This window comes from Macadamia integrifolia, chromosome 10 (assembly GCF_013358625.1).
Source record: "Macadamia integrifolia cultivar HAES 741 chromosome 10, SCU_Mint_v3, whole genome shotgun sequence".
In the NCBI taxonomy this organism is placed as follows: Eukaryota; Viridiplantae; Streptophyta; class Magnoliopsida; order Proteales; family Proteaceae; genus Macadamia; species Macadamia integrifolia.
Window position 1 is genome coordinate 10,373,585 of NC_056566.1, and position 17,190 is coordinate 10,390,774.

A 17,190-nucleotide genomic window follows, 5' to 3' on the forward strand; every position below is an offset into this window, starting at 1 on the left:
AAAAATTCGCTGTTCTTTTAACCCTGTAAAAGACATTAATAATTGATTCTTTATTTTTTACCTTTGATTCTTTGATTTTTCTTTTAATCTTTTAGCCTTTTGAATTGAAATCATGAGTTTGGACATTTGAATTGGAATCTTGATTTGCTCTTGATTTGGATTTGATTTGAATTTTTCTTTTCACATGAATTTTACTTTCCATTTGAATTTGATTTTTACCTTTCACATGAATGTGATTTAAATTCTACCTACCACATGAAATTTGATTTGGGTTTTGTATTTTGCGGTAACAATTTTTTAGCTATACCTTGGAATTGGATTTTTTTTTTCTTTGGAATTTTTATCTTTGATTCTTGACTTGAATTTTTTTTTATCTTTGATTCTTTTTTTTTTTTTTTTTTTTTTTTTTTTTTTTTTTTTTTTTTTTTTTTTTTTTTTTTTTTGGATTCTTGACCTTTGATTTTTTGGTTTTTTTTGTTTATTTTTAATTTTGATTTGAACTTTGAAATTTGAAATTTATTTTGAATTTGATTTTTGAATTTTGTTTTCGATTTTTTTTTTTTTTTTTTTTGAATTTTGGGTTTTGAACTTTGAAGTTTGATGTTGGATTTTTATTTTTACATCTTTATTTGAATTTTGGATTTTGATTCTTGATTTAAAATTTTTTCTTTTGATTTTTTTGACTTTTTGAATTTTAATTTGATTTTTTTTTTATTTTGTATTAAGGGTGGGGATTTTCACTGATTTCTTTTCTTTGATTTTATTTTATTATTACTCCTTGCTTTGACCATCTTTTGTGCCTCTTAGGATGGGTAGGTTGCCTCTCTGAGGGAACAGAATGCTGGCCAGGCCACCCAGATTGAGGACTTCATAGCACAGCTGGCGAGTTTGCGGTCAGCACATGATACTGTTACATTTAGTAACTTGATGACTTCTGTAAGTGGGTCCGAATATGGCACAGATGAGGATGGTGATCCCTAGAGATATGTTCCTATTGTTCCTGCAAAACACAAATGTTGCTTTTTTCTTTTTCTTTTTCCCTCCCCATGTTCATTTTTTTATACATATATGGCCAGACTTGGCTCTTTATTTTGGAATATAAACTTATCTTTTTTTTTTTCTTGAGTTAAGGAGTTTGAATTTGAAGGCACGATTAATTCAACAACTCAAGTCTTCATTAGAATAACCGAAATGACGCTAAAATCTAAACATCACCTCATTCTATTACCAAGTGAATTACATGGGAGGGAAACAACTTTCCTACCATAAGCAAGATAGGTAAGTAACAAAGTGGGAAGACAACTCTTGGGGTGAGTGAAAGTTCACTAATTCCTCTGGGTCCATTGCCCCGAGCCCATATTGTCAACTGACATATGCAGACAAATAAAAGGATGTGTGAGTCCATCCCATCAATCTGACATAGTTGTAGCCTAGGATCTTCATTAGAAAATCTTCTTGTGGCTTACTTGGACATTTCCACGCAATATCTTTTGTAGTTTTTTCTTGTAGGTACTATTTCCAATCATCAGTGAGTTTGAATTTTGGGGCTTCCCTTCTTCCTTGGTAACCAAGAGCCCCAAGTTGACTTCCATTTAATGGCCTATTCAGCTTCAACTTATCAAGTAGCTATAGTTGAAAAATGGCAGGACTTCCATAATAATGATAAAGTCTGAATCTGCGTCTATGGTTCATGTCATCAAGCCCTTTGAATGTTTCTGCAAGGACTGTGGAATGATATCTCTTCCTTTCTTCAATTTCTTTATCACTTCTATCAAGACAGTTGGTGCACCATGTCCTGGAGTTCGAAGAACATAGCGATTTACCATTCACAGTAGATAAGCATCTTGTGACCTTTGCTGATGGATTCCTCTTAGTGTTAGGTATTGAATGAACCTCCTAGCCACCTTAAGAATGTCAATCTTTCCATATCTAACGAATTGATTCATTTCCGCTTTTTCACATCCGAAAAAGTCCTGAATCTCTTCTGATTGATCTTTCTTCAAATATGGTTGGATCAACTTGCCCTTAGGTGGTGATAGCATATAAACTTAGAATTCTTTGAGAGTTAGACAGATCTCCACAACCCAAACCAAAATATATGAAGATTGACATCCCAATGCTGAGGCATCTGTTGGAGCAGGTGGTGATGTAGCTTAATACACCCAATTTGATTGAGCATTGACATATTCATAGATTCTAGTAGTCCTAGTGCCACTATACTAATGTCCAAGGTCCATTTCCTCAATGTCTCGTCCAAGGAACTCATGACTTATCCTGCAGTTATCACGAGCAAATAGAAGATGTGGTGATTTATCAAAGCATTACTCATTAACTACTAACACAACCAAACCTTTACCACTGTTGCATCAAGTTCTTTTTTTTTTTTACTTGATTAAGGATGGGGAATGAACTGGCCTTGATAAACTAGTGCCGGGTGGCGACTTTTGGGAAGATAGAATCCTAGATAAGAATTTGAAGGACCATAGATGAATGACAGATACCTAATGGCCTTGCATGCTAAATGGTGATTCTTGGGGGATAGAATCTTGGATAAGAATTGATGGACCAATAGGCAAATGACAGATACCTAATGGTCTTGCATGCCAAATGGTGTTTCTTGGGGGACACAAACTATGATGATCTTTTAAGATACCTTAATTATTAATTTAGGAACCAATTTATTGCCTTGAGATGGTTGAGATCGCACTTGCACATGTTAAGTTGCCTACATATCCCTTGAGAGGAATCAGGTCTGACGTAGTTCGGGCTATTCACCCAATTAGACATAATAATTCTTAAATTGATCCATGTTGACTAGTCTAGTATTTCTTCGTCATTATGGTTTATGAGCTTCACAGCCTTGCCTGGTAGAATCTCTTTGACAGTGAATGGGCCACTCCAGTTGGGCCTGAATTTCCCTTTTGGGTCATGAATTGGGGCTCTTTGTTCTCGAAGAACAAGTTCGCCCACCTCTCTATGGCGGGGCTTCACATTCTTGTTAAAGGCTCTGGCCATTCTTAGATGATATTTTTTCAGATTATCCATAGCTTTCATAGGCCTTTCATCGAGAAAATTAAGCTCGTCATGCCTGGCCTTCACCCACTCTCCTTCAGGTAGCTGGCTATCAAGAAGCACCCTTAGGGATGCTATCAGGATTTCCATGGGTAGGACCGCCTCAACCTCATATACCAAAGAGAAAGGGGCTACCCTTGTTGAGGATCGTATAGAAGTCCGATATGCCCACAAGGCAAGGGGTAACTTGTTAGCCTAATCCTTATGTGTTTCTACCATTTTCTATATAATGAATTTGATGTTTTTGTTGGCTGCTTTTGCTACCCCATTGGTCTGTGGCCTGTAAGTGGTAGAACGATGCCTTCTGATACCGAACTTTCTATAGATTTTATCGATCTTGCCCCAGAAATGGGATCCCTGATCTGATATCAATTCTTGAGGTACTCTATATCGGGAAATGATATTTTCTTGGATGAATTTAGCTACCATAACAGACATGAGGACCCATAGGATTGAGCTTCCACCCACTTGGTGAAATAATCAATGGCTAACAAAATGATCTCATGACCATTGGATGCTTTGGGGTTGACCTTTCCAATGATATCGATCCCCCAAGTGGAGAATGGCCAAGGTGAATTAAGCGAATGCAGCTCTATTCGTAGGATATGTATGACGTTAGCAAATATCTGACACTTGTGGCATTTCCTGACAATGTTCACGCAATCTGCTTCCATTATGTTCTAGTAATATCCCAGCCTAAGGATCTTCTTAGATAACATCTTGGCATTCATGTGGGGTCCACAAAGACCTTGATGAATTTCTTTCATGATACTTAGCTTGCTCCTCGTCCACACACAATAACTATATTCTGTCATAAGATCTCTTGTATAACAAATCCTCTTGAAGAAAAAATTGGGTGGCATATCTCCTTAGAAATTTCTTTTCTCTGTCAGTTGCTTCAACTGGGTACTTCCTTTCCCTGATGAAATCCACTATATGAGTGAACCAAGACCGACCATCCACGGTGAGAGAGTTCACCAACTTTGATAAATGGGTCTACTTCTTTGTTCTACCAATAATGGTCGGACCCTAGCCATAGGGTTACATTCTACCATGGAAGCTAAGGTTGCAAGGGCATCAGCAAACCTGTTGTTATCTCTCTGGAAGTATTCGAACGAGATCTTCTCAAAGTGCCCAGTCACCTCTTCCAGATGTTCTTGATATGGCTTCAACTTTTCATCTCTTGTTTTTCACTTTCCTTGTGTCTGACAAATGACGATGGATGAATCACAATAAAACTTAATCGTTTTCACTCTAATAGTCAAAGCAGTTTCGAGCCCTAAAGCATAAGCTTTATGTTAAAAAATATTGTTAGTACAGGGAAAATCGAGGCAGAATGATTAAGGCAAATAAAGGCCGTTAGGAGTGACAAGCAATATTCTCGCACCAGATCCCTTCTAATTGGCTGCTCCATCAAAGAATAACTGCCATTCATTAATTGTGTCTTCTTCCTCTATTATTGTGATTCCTTCATCAGGAAAGGCATCATCCAACGATCTTCCATCTTCTATGGGTGGACAGCTAAATGATTGGCTATGGCCTGCCCCTTGATAGATTTCTGGGTAACATAGGTGATGTCAAACTCTGATAGTAAAAGCAACCAATGGGCCATCCTTCTGGTTAGGGATGATTTCTCGAAGAGATATTTGATGGGATCCATCCTTGAAATCAAGTGCACCGGATAGGAAACCATATAGTGTCGTAACCTTTTCGTTGCCCAAATCAATGCAGCACAAGTTATTTCCAAAGATGTATACCGTGTCACATATTCTAGGAACTTCTTGCTAAGGTAATATATGGCATGCTCTGCCCCCTTTTCTGTTTCCTTCTGTGCTAGCAATGAGCCCATGGAACATTCTCCCACGGATAGATACAACAGAAGTGGTTCTCCTTCCACCGGCAGTGTCAATACTGGTGGGTTCATGAGGTATCCCTTGATCTTTAGGGATTCTTGCCCCAGAAAAGAAACTCATCTCATCAAAATCTACTATTTGACTCTCCTGAATTTTTCCTGCTCAGATCATATCCTCATGCTTCTCCAATTGTTCTCTCATTTTCCTTTCCCTCTCTATCTCTGGAGGCCTTTTGAACATGTGCCACAAATTCCTCTTCTTCATCATTAATTACAGTTGGAGGGGGATCCCTGAAGGAAGTCCCTTGATGATCTGTAGGCCTAGTTGGTTCTTGCTCTACTGGTGGAGGAGTTGTGTTAGCCCCAAGATCGGTCCTAGGTAGGCTCTGTAACAAGTGTAACACTTGAGCTAATCCATTCTTGACTTTAGTAACTTCAACTTGCAATGTCTCTACTGGGTGGACCCACGCTTGTTTCGGTGTTTCCATTTTGGGTGGATCCATGTGAACTGGGCTATAATCACTTGGTGATAGAATATCTCAGAGAGACGACAGGGGTGACACTAGACTTAGACGAGTCAATCAATTACCCTGACATGTCCAAATGGACGATGGAGAATACTTGAGGTGTGGAATTGTGCCTGAACCAAAAGTGGTTTATTTTAGGATTCTTGAATTCCCAACCCCTTGTTCATACATTCATTAGATTAACAACCAAAGATCCATCCAAAGTTAGTTTGCTTAATAGTAGGAAGTGGATAGGGGTCGATGCCTCTAGTCCACTCAATGCAATAAGTGGGAGATTCATATAAAAGGCTTGATCAGAACATTCATATTAATACATTCTTTGCTAATAATGTCATGCTTTCCTTTCTCTTATCCCACTAGGTGACCTTCCTCCTAGTTTCCTTGGGTCTTTTGGATAATTCGGCATTTTACGGGACTTTGATAGAGGTCAGTCCAGATTGCATATGCTAAATCATTCATATTTCATTTCTAAGGAGGAAGGACACCTTTTATTGAAATCCACTTAGGAGAGCATTCCTTTATGACTAGAATATATCATAGGAAAATTCCTTTTCAAGACCGCAAACAAATTCTACAGATTAGCTTGTGGCATTCCTAGCATTCTCCATCTATTTTCTACATGATGTGAGTATGCAATAGATGCAATAGGACTGACAAGGCTTCCTTGATAGGATCTATAAACGCAAGTACGTGATCCTTTTGATATACCCGTGGGTACGAGATCAAGGGGGTGACTTCCTTGCCCATTACTCATGACTACACACGAGGTTAAGAAACTGGCCAATGGGTAGTGGAACCATGAGTGATTGTGTACAAAAGTGTAATGCCAGGAATATCATTATTTGATCTCAGAATGTCATAAAGTGCACAGACCTCCCCGAGGGTGTTGGCACAATTATGAACATCATCACCATCTAACAATACCCCACACCCTTATACAGGAAGCGGCTACCATTTGCTCTCAGAGTACTCTCTATGACATACACTGACCTCCCCGAGGGTGCGGGCATGATAGGGAGTCCCTCGCCAAATGATTTCAATTCGAGCACGATGCATGATGCAGTTAACAATTATAAACATGGGGTTAACCAAACACGTTTTCAAACAAATGTGGTGGAAAATGTTCTTGCATTTAAAGGTAGGATCTAGTATCAGAAGCTTGACATTTATCTCCAGTGAAGTCGCCACTATGAGGGTAGTGGCCGAAAAAATGCGTATGCATTCCTCCCTTGTGGGGGGAAGGAAAAGGCTTGCATCGATTTCGTCCTCTCTCCTCTCTTTCTCTTTCATATGAGGGAGGGGGGGTACGTCGTGTGCTTACCTTATGGGCCCTGCACCACCGTATCACCACTAGGTGATATGTGGAGGCCTATTTCGCAAGAGTGTGAAATTCGTCATTTGAGATGGGGGTTTGATGATAGTCCAATATAGGGATTGGGAACATACAAATGGGGGCTTGGAGTCGCCACCTAGGGTTATGGGCCTAGGACCTAGGGGTGGGCCCAATTCCTGAGAAAAGGGCCAGAAAGTTGGTCTGGTCCAGAGATTTAGGGTAAGTGTCAGGTTACAGAATTGGAAAGGTGTTAGACACCCATTCTACCCGGTTCAATCGGTCTTCCTACTAGATGCTTAAGAACGAACATTTTCACAATTGTTCCTATTCCACATGCATGGCTATGTTATCACACATATGTACATTAACTGAATTTAAATGATTATATACACTAAAATAAGGTCAATATAAAGTTTGCATTATGCTAATTTGGGTAAGAAATTATACTTGAGCTCAACCCCTGTTTCGGGTCAAGAGGGGTGGGCCCCTGATTAGTATTCGCTTGGACTGTCTTTCAGATTCTCCTGGCTCAGGGGAAGATGGTCTTGACCACCAACTTCCTTTTTGAGAGATGTTGACTGTGATGGTATGTGGATAGAGTTCCGGCTAGGAACGGTTACTTTTGGATTTGGATTCGGACAGAGCTTCGGCTAGGGAAGTAATTTTTGGATTTGGACTTGGACATAGCTTCAGCTAAGGAAGGCTATTCACGGGTTTAGGATGAGGTGGCACTGCGACAAAGCTTTTGCTAGGGATAGTGTAACACCCTAATTTGATATTTATTCCCCTACTTGTGGACAGGCAAGAAGAAAGAGCAGAGGAAGCCAATGCTGGCATGGTTGGCAGTTGTGGAGTGCCACGAAAGCAGAAGTGACCCCACCTGCTCCTGTTCAGCTTGCCAATATCATTGGGGAACTTATAAGGAGGGGTGGACAAAGAGATAAGTTTAAGTACAAGACTAAGAATAGTCGGAAAAAAACAAAGAAAAAAAAACACGACATGAGGACTTCCCAGGGGGTCACCCATCCGAATACTACTCTCACCCAAGCACGCTTAACTATGGAGTTTTATGGGATTTAGTGCATTAGTGCTGGTATGATCGCACCCACACTGGTAGGTCCAAAACTGGCCAGCCAATTTTGCCTAGCAGAATGTAATTTTTGGGTTTTTACACTGTGGAGCCCACCTCTGTTGTGCAAAATTCCCATTATACCCCTGTAGGAAGAGACTTAAATGAGGCATGAAATGCATACTTTAGAGGAAATGAATTTATAGACTACTAGGTATTATATATATATATATATATAGTATGTATGTAATTTATATGGAAATAAAAGAGGGCAGCCAACTTAAGAAGGCAGCCAAACAAACCTTAGTTATAAGGATTTAAGAGGGCAACCAAACAGACCTTAGCAATACTTGAAGAGGGCCAGCCAAACAGACCCTTGGGGCTGCCTTATATATAAGGGATAATGGGCTGAGATTGCATCAAACATGACTGTTGTAACAGCAAGGAGAAAAAGAAAGAAAGGAGAAGAAGAAGAAGGAAAGAGAAGGAAGAAGAGGAAAAAAGAGAAGTAAGGAGGGAACTCACTCACCTCAGGCTGCTCTTAGATCAACTCTGCACCCAGGTAAGTGAACTTACTACTGCAGTAAGGTTAATTAGGTAATTTCATATAGATTGGGCAGCTAGGGCTGGGGTTTTACCCAATTGTTAACTGCCAGGGAATCCCTGTAAGTAGAATAGCTGCCCAGTAAAGAAAGTCCTAATTTCTATGGGCTAGTGGGGACCCAACTGGTAAAAAAAACCCTATCCCTGCTAAACCCTAGAACATAGGACTACTTCTTTTTCAGTACGAATTATGCAATAAGGGCTGGAATAGGGTTGATTTAGTAGAAATTCTGCCAAAACCATAGGAACATAATTTTATTCAAGCTGAAATTATGCAATAGGGGCTGAATTAATTAGGTTAGGTTAGTACTTATAAATGTTCATCTCAAATTGATGGCCAAGGCATGAGAAATACTCTAATTCTGCAGTTCTCTTTAAATTCCTACACTATGCTTGCAGAATTAGACTATATTAGTTGTGGGTGTAATAAATTGAAATCCAAATTTGGGTCAACTTGGCATTTAACCTTTTTCCTTACTGACCTAAGATAAGTATTGGAAATTCAAAATGAAAAATGGATGCAATTCGGGCACTACAGCAAACATGGTACCGGTTTTGACCCAGGTAACCCACCGATTTGGGTTCCTAAAGCCAGATGGGCTGTGTAACAGGTTACTAAACCTTTGGACATAAGTTTGAATTTGTTTATATAAGAATTAATGAGAAACATAACCCATGACTGTAGGGTCCAATATTTGGAATTTCATATGACCTCGAGGACTGTAAGTATGGATGAAACCCTTCATCCAATGAGGATCTATTAGTGATTCTCTATATCTAATTATACTATAGAAAAGGTGTAAGAAATCAAGGAATCAATATGTATATAGGAAGGAACAGAGAAAGACCTCTATAGGTTGGGTATGGGAATGCTATACTTAAAGCAAGTGGATAAAATGTAGGAATTTGTGATGTACCTAATGATTTAAATATCTGTTGAATAGGGAACATAAGTGACAGTGTGGCAATTTTCTTGAATCCAAGAAGTGAACTTGCCAAAGTTGAATACCAAGGTGAGTGGATGCCCTTCTTAACCCCCATTCTTTTAGTGTGTTTGTTTAATCCTGTTTATGCATTAAATTGCTTGTGTATGTGCATTTACATTTACCTGCATTTATTCTTTGATAGTACTATTGTGATGGAATGGGACAGAATAGAAATGAGAAAGGTAAGGCAGGTGAAATGGGTCACATGCAGGTGCCCATGTTTGTATGTGTGATTGAAATGATCGGTTGTGCATCATTTAGAATGCTGGGTTAGGTATCATAACCCCATGTGCCACACCCCTTATCCGTAGGGGGTTAGGTACAGACTAATCCCGAATTATGTGGTTGCCTCATCAGCAGTGCACTTGTGATGAGTTGTGGGGTATCAATTAAGGATGTGAGACAGGATATGACGTACTGTATGCCTGTGAATATATTTATGATATGGGGTTACCTTTTAGGGGTTAGCCGGTGTGGCCTGGGACCCGCACCGGCACTGGCTGGCTCCTGCATGCGGCGTAGCTTGTATACTTGAGGCCCAACATACAGGGTAGGGTATGCCACCTACGTTGGTAGCACTTATACCCATAGGTGATGAGACCTAGTAATGGATTATGAATTTTGTATAGTTAATTAAATGGACTCATGAGTGTCATTCTCTATGTGTGGAGCATGCATGGGCATCATTCTCTATGTGTGGAGCATGCATTGCATATGGATGTGTGTGCTTGTTCTCCCCCACCCCTCACTGAGCATTACCAGTGCTCACCCCCTTTCCTTTAATCCTATAGATGACGAAGGTGGTATTCTGTCGACTCCTAGCATTGATTATGAGACAATGTCTATGGATCAAATGGCCCATATTCCAGAAGATGAACTCGATCACGGACCTGCCTGTGAATGTGACGACTGCGCCTATGGAGGCCAGTACTTCTAAGGAGTAGGATGGACTATTCCTATATCTTTTTGTGTATATATTCCTGTTCTGATGTATATAGTCTACTACTGAGATACTGTAAACTGTGAATATTCTCTTTTTGTAAGTTATGTAACTCTCATCTGCATAATTGTAAAAATATCTTATCACTTAGTTGGCACTGGAGCTTAGGTAAGATATTTTGTTTGTTGGACTATGCATAAAAAAAAAAAAAAAAAAACTCTGATCTTTCGTAGTGTAGTGGTGGTGTTATGATCTGCCCTAGTCTAGATCTTGGAGAAACAGGCTGACTGGATACGGTGAGATGACCAGTGCCGCATGCCTTAGCCTATTGGAGGTAGGGTGTGAAGAGTGGTATCAAAGCTAAAGACTTGGGAAAAAGTATCATAACCCACAAGACCTTAGGCTATCTAGTGTCATAGGACTTAATAAATTAAAAGCTTCGAACTAAAAACATCAAATTTAGAGAAACATTGTTGTGGTATTTAAAGATGTCCAATAAAGAAAGAAAATGAAATATTGTATGTAAACTCTGAATGTATGTGCACTCGTGGTCGGAACCAAGACACTAATTTTATGTGACGCGTGCTGCATGAGCCTTTGGGAATTAATCAATTATTTATCTTACAGGAATTCCCAAAAATGCCACCAAGACGTGCTCAACCTCAGTACGAGCTATGGCCAAGGAAGAGGGGTTGGGCTGCTAGAGCTACCCCTCATGTGCCAGTAGGGGATGACGCAGGAATGGAGAATGCAGTTGGGTGACCCTACCCGTACATGCATCCACCCCTGCAACAGCAGCACCTGTGCCGCCACCTGCACCACCAATGATCACAGCACAGATGTGGTAGCCATTGTAACAAATATGATGCAAGGGATACAAGAAGGGTTGCAGGGAACCATACAGAAAAATATGCAGCAGCAAAGGGCAATAGTTGAAGAATTGGTCACTGCCATACGTGCCAGGGAATCACCAGCATACCATGTATCTATGGTACCACCCCCACCAGCCCCTACAGCTCCTGCTCCTAACCCTTTGTTTGATTTTGGAGTTCCAGCCACTGGTCAGGCTATTAGTGGACAAACATCCCAAGCACCACCAGCTAGGGGAACACTTACAGGGCAACAGACTCCAGGAACCCCTCCAGTAGAACAAGTATGGACTGATACCAGCAAGTTGATGGAAAAGTTTCAGAAGTATCGGCCTCCATATTTTAGTGAGGTGACATATGATCCATTGGCTCTTGCCAAATGGATAGGAGTAGAGAAAGCTTTCTCAGTTCTGGGCTGTAATGATGAACAGAAGATCTTGTGTGCTACATACTAGTTGCAGAATGAAGCTTATGCATGGTGGAAGGCTACCAGACCCATATTGTCAGCCACATATCCACACCCCACTTGGGACCAGTTTGTAGAAGTCTTCTATAGGAATTACTTTCCCATAAGTGTGCGAGATAGGAAGGAATCTCAGTTTATGGCATTGGTGCAAGGTCCCAGGTCAGTGTTGGAGTACCAGCAGCAATTTGAGGCACTATACTATTTTGCACCTGAGCATATGAAGACTGACAGGGCAAAAGCTAAGAAGTTCGAAAAGGGGCTGAGATCTAGTATTGGGGCAGTACTGATTGCACACAGGCTCCAGATATATGATGAAGTGGTTTAGATTGCCAAATCCATTAAAGACAAGCAGAGAGAGGGCTATCAAAATTAGGCAGCGAGAAAAGCCAAGGCAACGGGAACGGGAAGGCAGTTTGGAAAGTTTGTGAAGGGAGCTACATCTACTGCTATTGTGCCTAGGAAGACTGACTCAGGTCAAGCATCTACCTAGTCCCTGCCAGCAACCACCACTACCCAGCCTCTATCCATGAGGCGCTATGTGTGCCAACAGCCAGGACACTTGGCCAGATCTTGTCCCCAGAGGAAGCCAGGAGAGCCCAATGTGACTTCTTCATCTGCATCCACCAAGAAACTACAAGTGGCTGGGAAGGTGTTTGCATTGTTAGTTGAGGAAGCTAAGACTGCCCCTGGCGTTGTAACAGGTACAATATTAGTTTCCACAGTACCAGCATTTGTATTGTTTGATTCTGGTGCATCTCATTCTTTTGTGTCTTCACATTTTGCTATGAGAATGGGGATAGAATCGAAAAAGTTAGCACATAAGTTGATGATTAGTACACCCACTGGATTTATAGTGGATTTGGAGGACGTATATGAAGCATCTGTGATTCAAATGTGTGGTCGAGATATGATAGCCCATTTGATTTGCATAGATATAAAGGATTTTGATGTTATACTGGGAATGGACTGGTTGTCAGCATACCGAGCTTGTGTACTCTGTGCAGAGAAGAAGATAGTATTTGGACCTCGGGATGGAGATGATTTTATATTTCAAGGGCATAGGAGAGACAACGCCAAGAAATTACTAATTTCTGCCATACAAGTTTAGAAATTACTAGAAGAAGGGTGTGAAGCCTATTTAGCATGTGTCAGTGATACTACCAAGAAGACTGCAACACTAGAAGAGTTAGAAGTAGTAAGAGAATTTCCTGATGTGTTTCCTGAAGATCTATATAGTGTGCCCTCAGATAGGGAGACAGAGTTTTGCATTGATTTAATACCTGGGGTAGCACCTGTATCTCGAGCACCATACAGAATGGTTCCTGCTAAATTGAAGGAATTGAAAGAGAAATTGTAGGATTTATTGAAGAAGGGTTTTATTAGACCCAGTGTATCACCCTGGGGAGCTCCAGTCTTATTTGTAAAGAAAAAAGACGGGAGTATGCGGATGTGTATTGATTATCGGGAATTGAACAAATTGACTATTAAGAACCGATATCTACTACCCCGTATTGATGACTTAGTTTGATCAGTTGCAGGGTGCTATTACTTTCTCCAAGATTGATCTGAGATCTGGGTATCATCATTTGAAGATCAGGGAGGGTGACATACAAAAGACAACTTTCAGGACTAGGTATGGCCACTATGAATTTGTGGTTACGCCGTTTGGACTGACTAATGCTCCAGCAGCATTAATGGGATTGATGAACAGGGTATTCCATGATATGTTGGATCCGTGTGTCATAGTGTTCATAGATGATATTCTGATTTACTCCAGAAGTAAAGAAGATCATGCAAATCACTTGAGGTCTGTGTTGCAAAGGCTAAGGGAGAAGCAGTTGTATGCTAAATTTAGCAAGTGTGAATTCTGGTTATCACAAGTGAATTTCTTGGGACATATTGTATCTGCAAGAGGCATAGAGGTTGATCCTGGAAAGGTTAAAGCAGTGCTAGATTGGGAGTCTTCAAAGAATGTCAGTGAAATTCAAAGTTTTTTGGGTTTGGCAGGTTACTATAGAAGATTTATTGAAAATTTTGCTTGGATTTCTGCACCTATGACTCGGTTGACTAGAAAAGGAGTAAAGTTTGAATGGACAGAAGAATGTGAGAATAGTTTCCAAGAGTTGAAGAATCGACTGGTAATAGCTCCAAGTCCTTACTATTCCAGATGGTACCTTAGATATGGTGGTATACAGTGATGCTTCCAAACAAGGTTTCGATGTGTGTTAATGCAAAATGGAAGAGTGATTGCATATGCTTCCAGACAATTGAGGGATTATGAAAAGAATTATCCTACCCATGATCTGGAATTGGCAGTCGTTATCTTTGCACTGAAAATTTGGCGTCACTATCTGTATGGAGAAAAATGTGAAATTTACAGTGACCACAAGAGCCTTAAATATCTCTTCACTCAAAAGGAATTGAACATGAGGTAGAAAAGATGGTTGGAGTTACTGAAAGACTATGATTGCACAATTCATTACCATCCAGGGAAAGCTAATGTCGTAGCTGATGCATTGAGCCGAAAGCATAAGACTACCACACTTGCTGCTCTCACTTCCAATCCGATGTTGATAGAAGAAGCAAGGAAATTTGATTTGGAAGTAATTACAGAGGTGGAGACACTTGAAGATGTGACACTTGCCACCTTTGTGATTGAACCCACCTTATTTGAAAGAATTAAAGAAGCTCAACCCAAAGATGATATGTTAAGGAAGACAATCAATGCTATCAATGTTGGGAGACAGAAAGATCCTAGATTTTCATTAAAGGATAGAACTTTGTGGTTTAAAGATAGATTATGTGTTCCAAGGGAGGAGAAATTGATAGAGTTGATCTTGAATGAAGCTCATAGCACTCCTTACTCTTTGCATCCTGGAAGTACCAAAATGTATAAAGATGTGAAGAAACTATATTGGTGGTATAATATGAAGAATGATGTGGCAGAACATGTAGCTAAATGCATGAATTGTCAAATGGTGAAGGTAGTGAGACAAAGACCCCATGGACTGTTACAGCCTCTTCCAGTGTCAGAATGGAAGTGGGAACATATTACTATGGACTTTGTGACAGGGCTACCATGGACTAGAAAGGGGAATGATACTATTTGGGTGATTGTTGATAGATTAACAAAGGTAGCACATTTCATACCTATGAAGACATCTCATTCTATAGAGAAATTGGCACAGTTATATATTGATAATATTGTGAGATATCATGGTGTACCTGTCAGTATTGTTTCTGATCGTGATTCCCGATTTACTTCTAAATTTTGGGAATGTGTGCAAAAGGCAATGGGGACCAAGCTGAAGTTTAGCACAACATTTCATCCACAAACTGATGGACAATCAGAAAGGACTATCCAAATTTTGGAAGATATGTTGAGAGCCTGTGCTATAGATATGAGTTATAGTTGGGATGAGCATGTGCCTTTGGTTGAATTTGCATATAATAATAGTTACCAAACAACAATTGGTATGGTGCCATTTGAAGCTTTGTATGGAAAGAAATGCAAAACTCCATTATATTGGGATGAAGTTGGAGAAAGAAGAATGTTGGGGCTAGAACTGATACAGACTACCTGTGAGAAGGTTGATATAATCAGAGAAAGAATCAAGGCAGCTCAATCCAGACAAAAGACCTATGCAGATAGTAGAAGAAAACCTATAGAATTTGATGTGGACGATAAAGTATTTCTAAAAATCTCACCAGTAAAGGGTATAAGAAGATTTGGAAAAGGAGGAAAATTAAGTCCCCGGTATGTGGGACCATTCGAGATTCTGGATCGGATTGGCCAGACAGCTTACAGATTAGCATTGGCCCCAGAGTTGGAAAGGTTTCACAATGTTTTTCATGTATCAATGCTGAAGAAGTATATTCTAGACTCTTCGCATGTACTGCCGACTATTGAAACATTGGACCTTAATAATTATTTGAGTTATGAAGAACAACCTAAAGGAATCTTTGATAGAAAAGAACATCAGCTCCGGAATCGTACTATCTCTTATGTGAAGGTGAAATGGAGAAACCACCCAGAGCAAGAAGCCTCTTGGGAAAGGGAAGATGAGGTTAAAGAGAAATATCCATAATTGTTTGGATTACAAGGTATGCCTCACAATTTCGAGGATGAAATTTTTTGTAAGGAGGGGGGTAATTGTAACACCCTAATCTGATATTTATACCCTTACTTGTGGACAGGCAAGAAGAAAGAGCAGAGGAAGCCAATGTTGGCATGGTTGGCAGTTGTGGAGTGCCAAGAAAGTAGAAGTGACCCCACCTGCTCCTGTTCAGCTTGCCAATATCATTGGGGAACTCATAAGGAGGGGTGGACAAAGAGGTAAGTTTAAGTACAAGACTAAGAATAGTAGGAAAAAAGAAAGAAAAAAAAATGCGATGTGAGGACTTCCCAGGGGGTCACCCATCCTAATACTACTCTCACCCAAGCACGCTTAACTACGGAATTTTATGGGATTTGGTGCATTAGTGCTGGTATGATCGCACCCACACTGGTAGGTCCAAAACTGGCCAGCCAATTTTGCCTAGCAGAATGTAATTTTTGGGTTTTTACACTATGGAGCCCACCTCTGTTGTGCAAAATTCCCATTATACCCCTGTAGGAAGAGACTTAAATGAGGCATGAAATGCATACTTTAGAGGAAATGAATTTATAGAGTACTAGGTATTATATATATATATGATCTTCCGTAGTGTAGTGGTGTTGTTATGATCTGCCCTAGTCTAGATCTTGGAGAAACAGGCTGAGTGGATACGATGAGATGACCAGTGCCGCATGCCTTAACCTATTGGAGTTAGGGTGTGACAGATAGGCTAGGGAGGGCTAGGCTGAGGTGGCACTCCGACAGAGCTTCCACTGGGGATAGGCTAGGAGAGAGCTAGGTTGAGGTGGACACCAGTAGAACTTTCGCTGGGGATAGGCTAGGGGAGGGCTAGGCTGAGGTGGCACTTCGGCAGAGCTTCCGCTAGGAATGGCTATTTTTAGAAAGATTCCAGGGACACTTGGATAGAGCTTCTGCTATTTTTGGAAAGAAACCGATTGACCTAAAAATGGATTGAAGATCCCCAAGCCCCGAAGAACACTTTAAAGATCTGAATAGAGTTTCGGATCTTGAAAAAGATCTCTTTGTAGACTCGAAGAACCTCAAGGGGGAGGGATTTCTATTTCTGGTAAAACTCAAGAACACTCAAAGGAGGGAATTGAAGAACACACTATTTTTGGAAAAAACTAAATTGGACTAAGAACTTGGATTGAAGATCTTCAAAGTCCCGAAGAACATATTGAAGATCCGAACAAGATTTTGGATCTTGACGAAGATCACTTCGAAGACTCGAAGAAAATCAAGAGGGGGAGGGGAGAAGAGAGGGCAGAGCTTCACTACTATGAAGTGAGATATGGTTGTTTAGTGTGTAAAATCCAAAGGAGGGGGCATTTATAGGTTTTCCAGCCAATGGGAAA

General features: G+C 40.3%; 2 pseudogenes; both read right to left on the minus strand.

Annotated features, from left to right (window-relative positions):
* Window positions 1-7,773: 7,773 nt before the first annotated feature.
* On the minus strand, window positions 7,774-7,891 carry LOC122092530 (annotated as a pseudogene).
* An 8,210-nt stretch (window positions 7,892-16,101) lies between these two features.
* On the minus strand, window positions 16,102-16,219 carry LOC122092519 (annotated as a pseudogene).
* Between the last annotated feature and the right edge of the window lie 971 nt (window positions 16,220-17,190).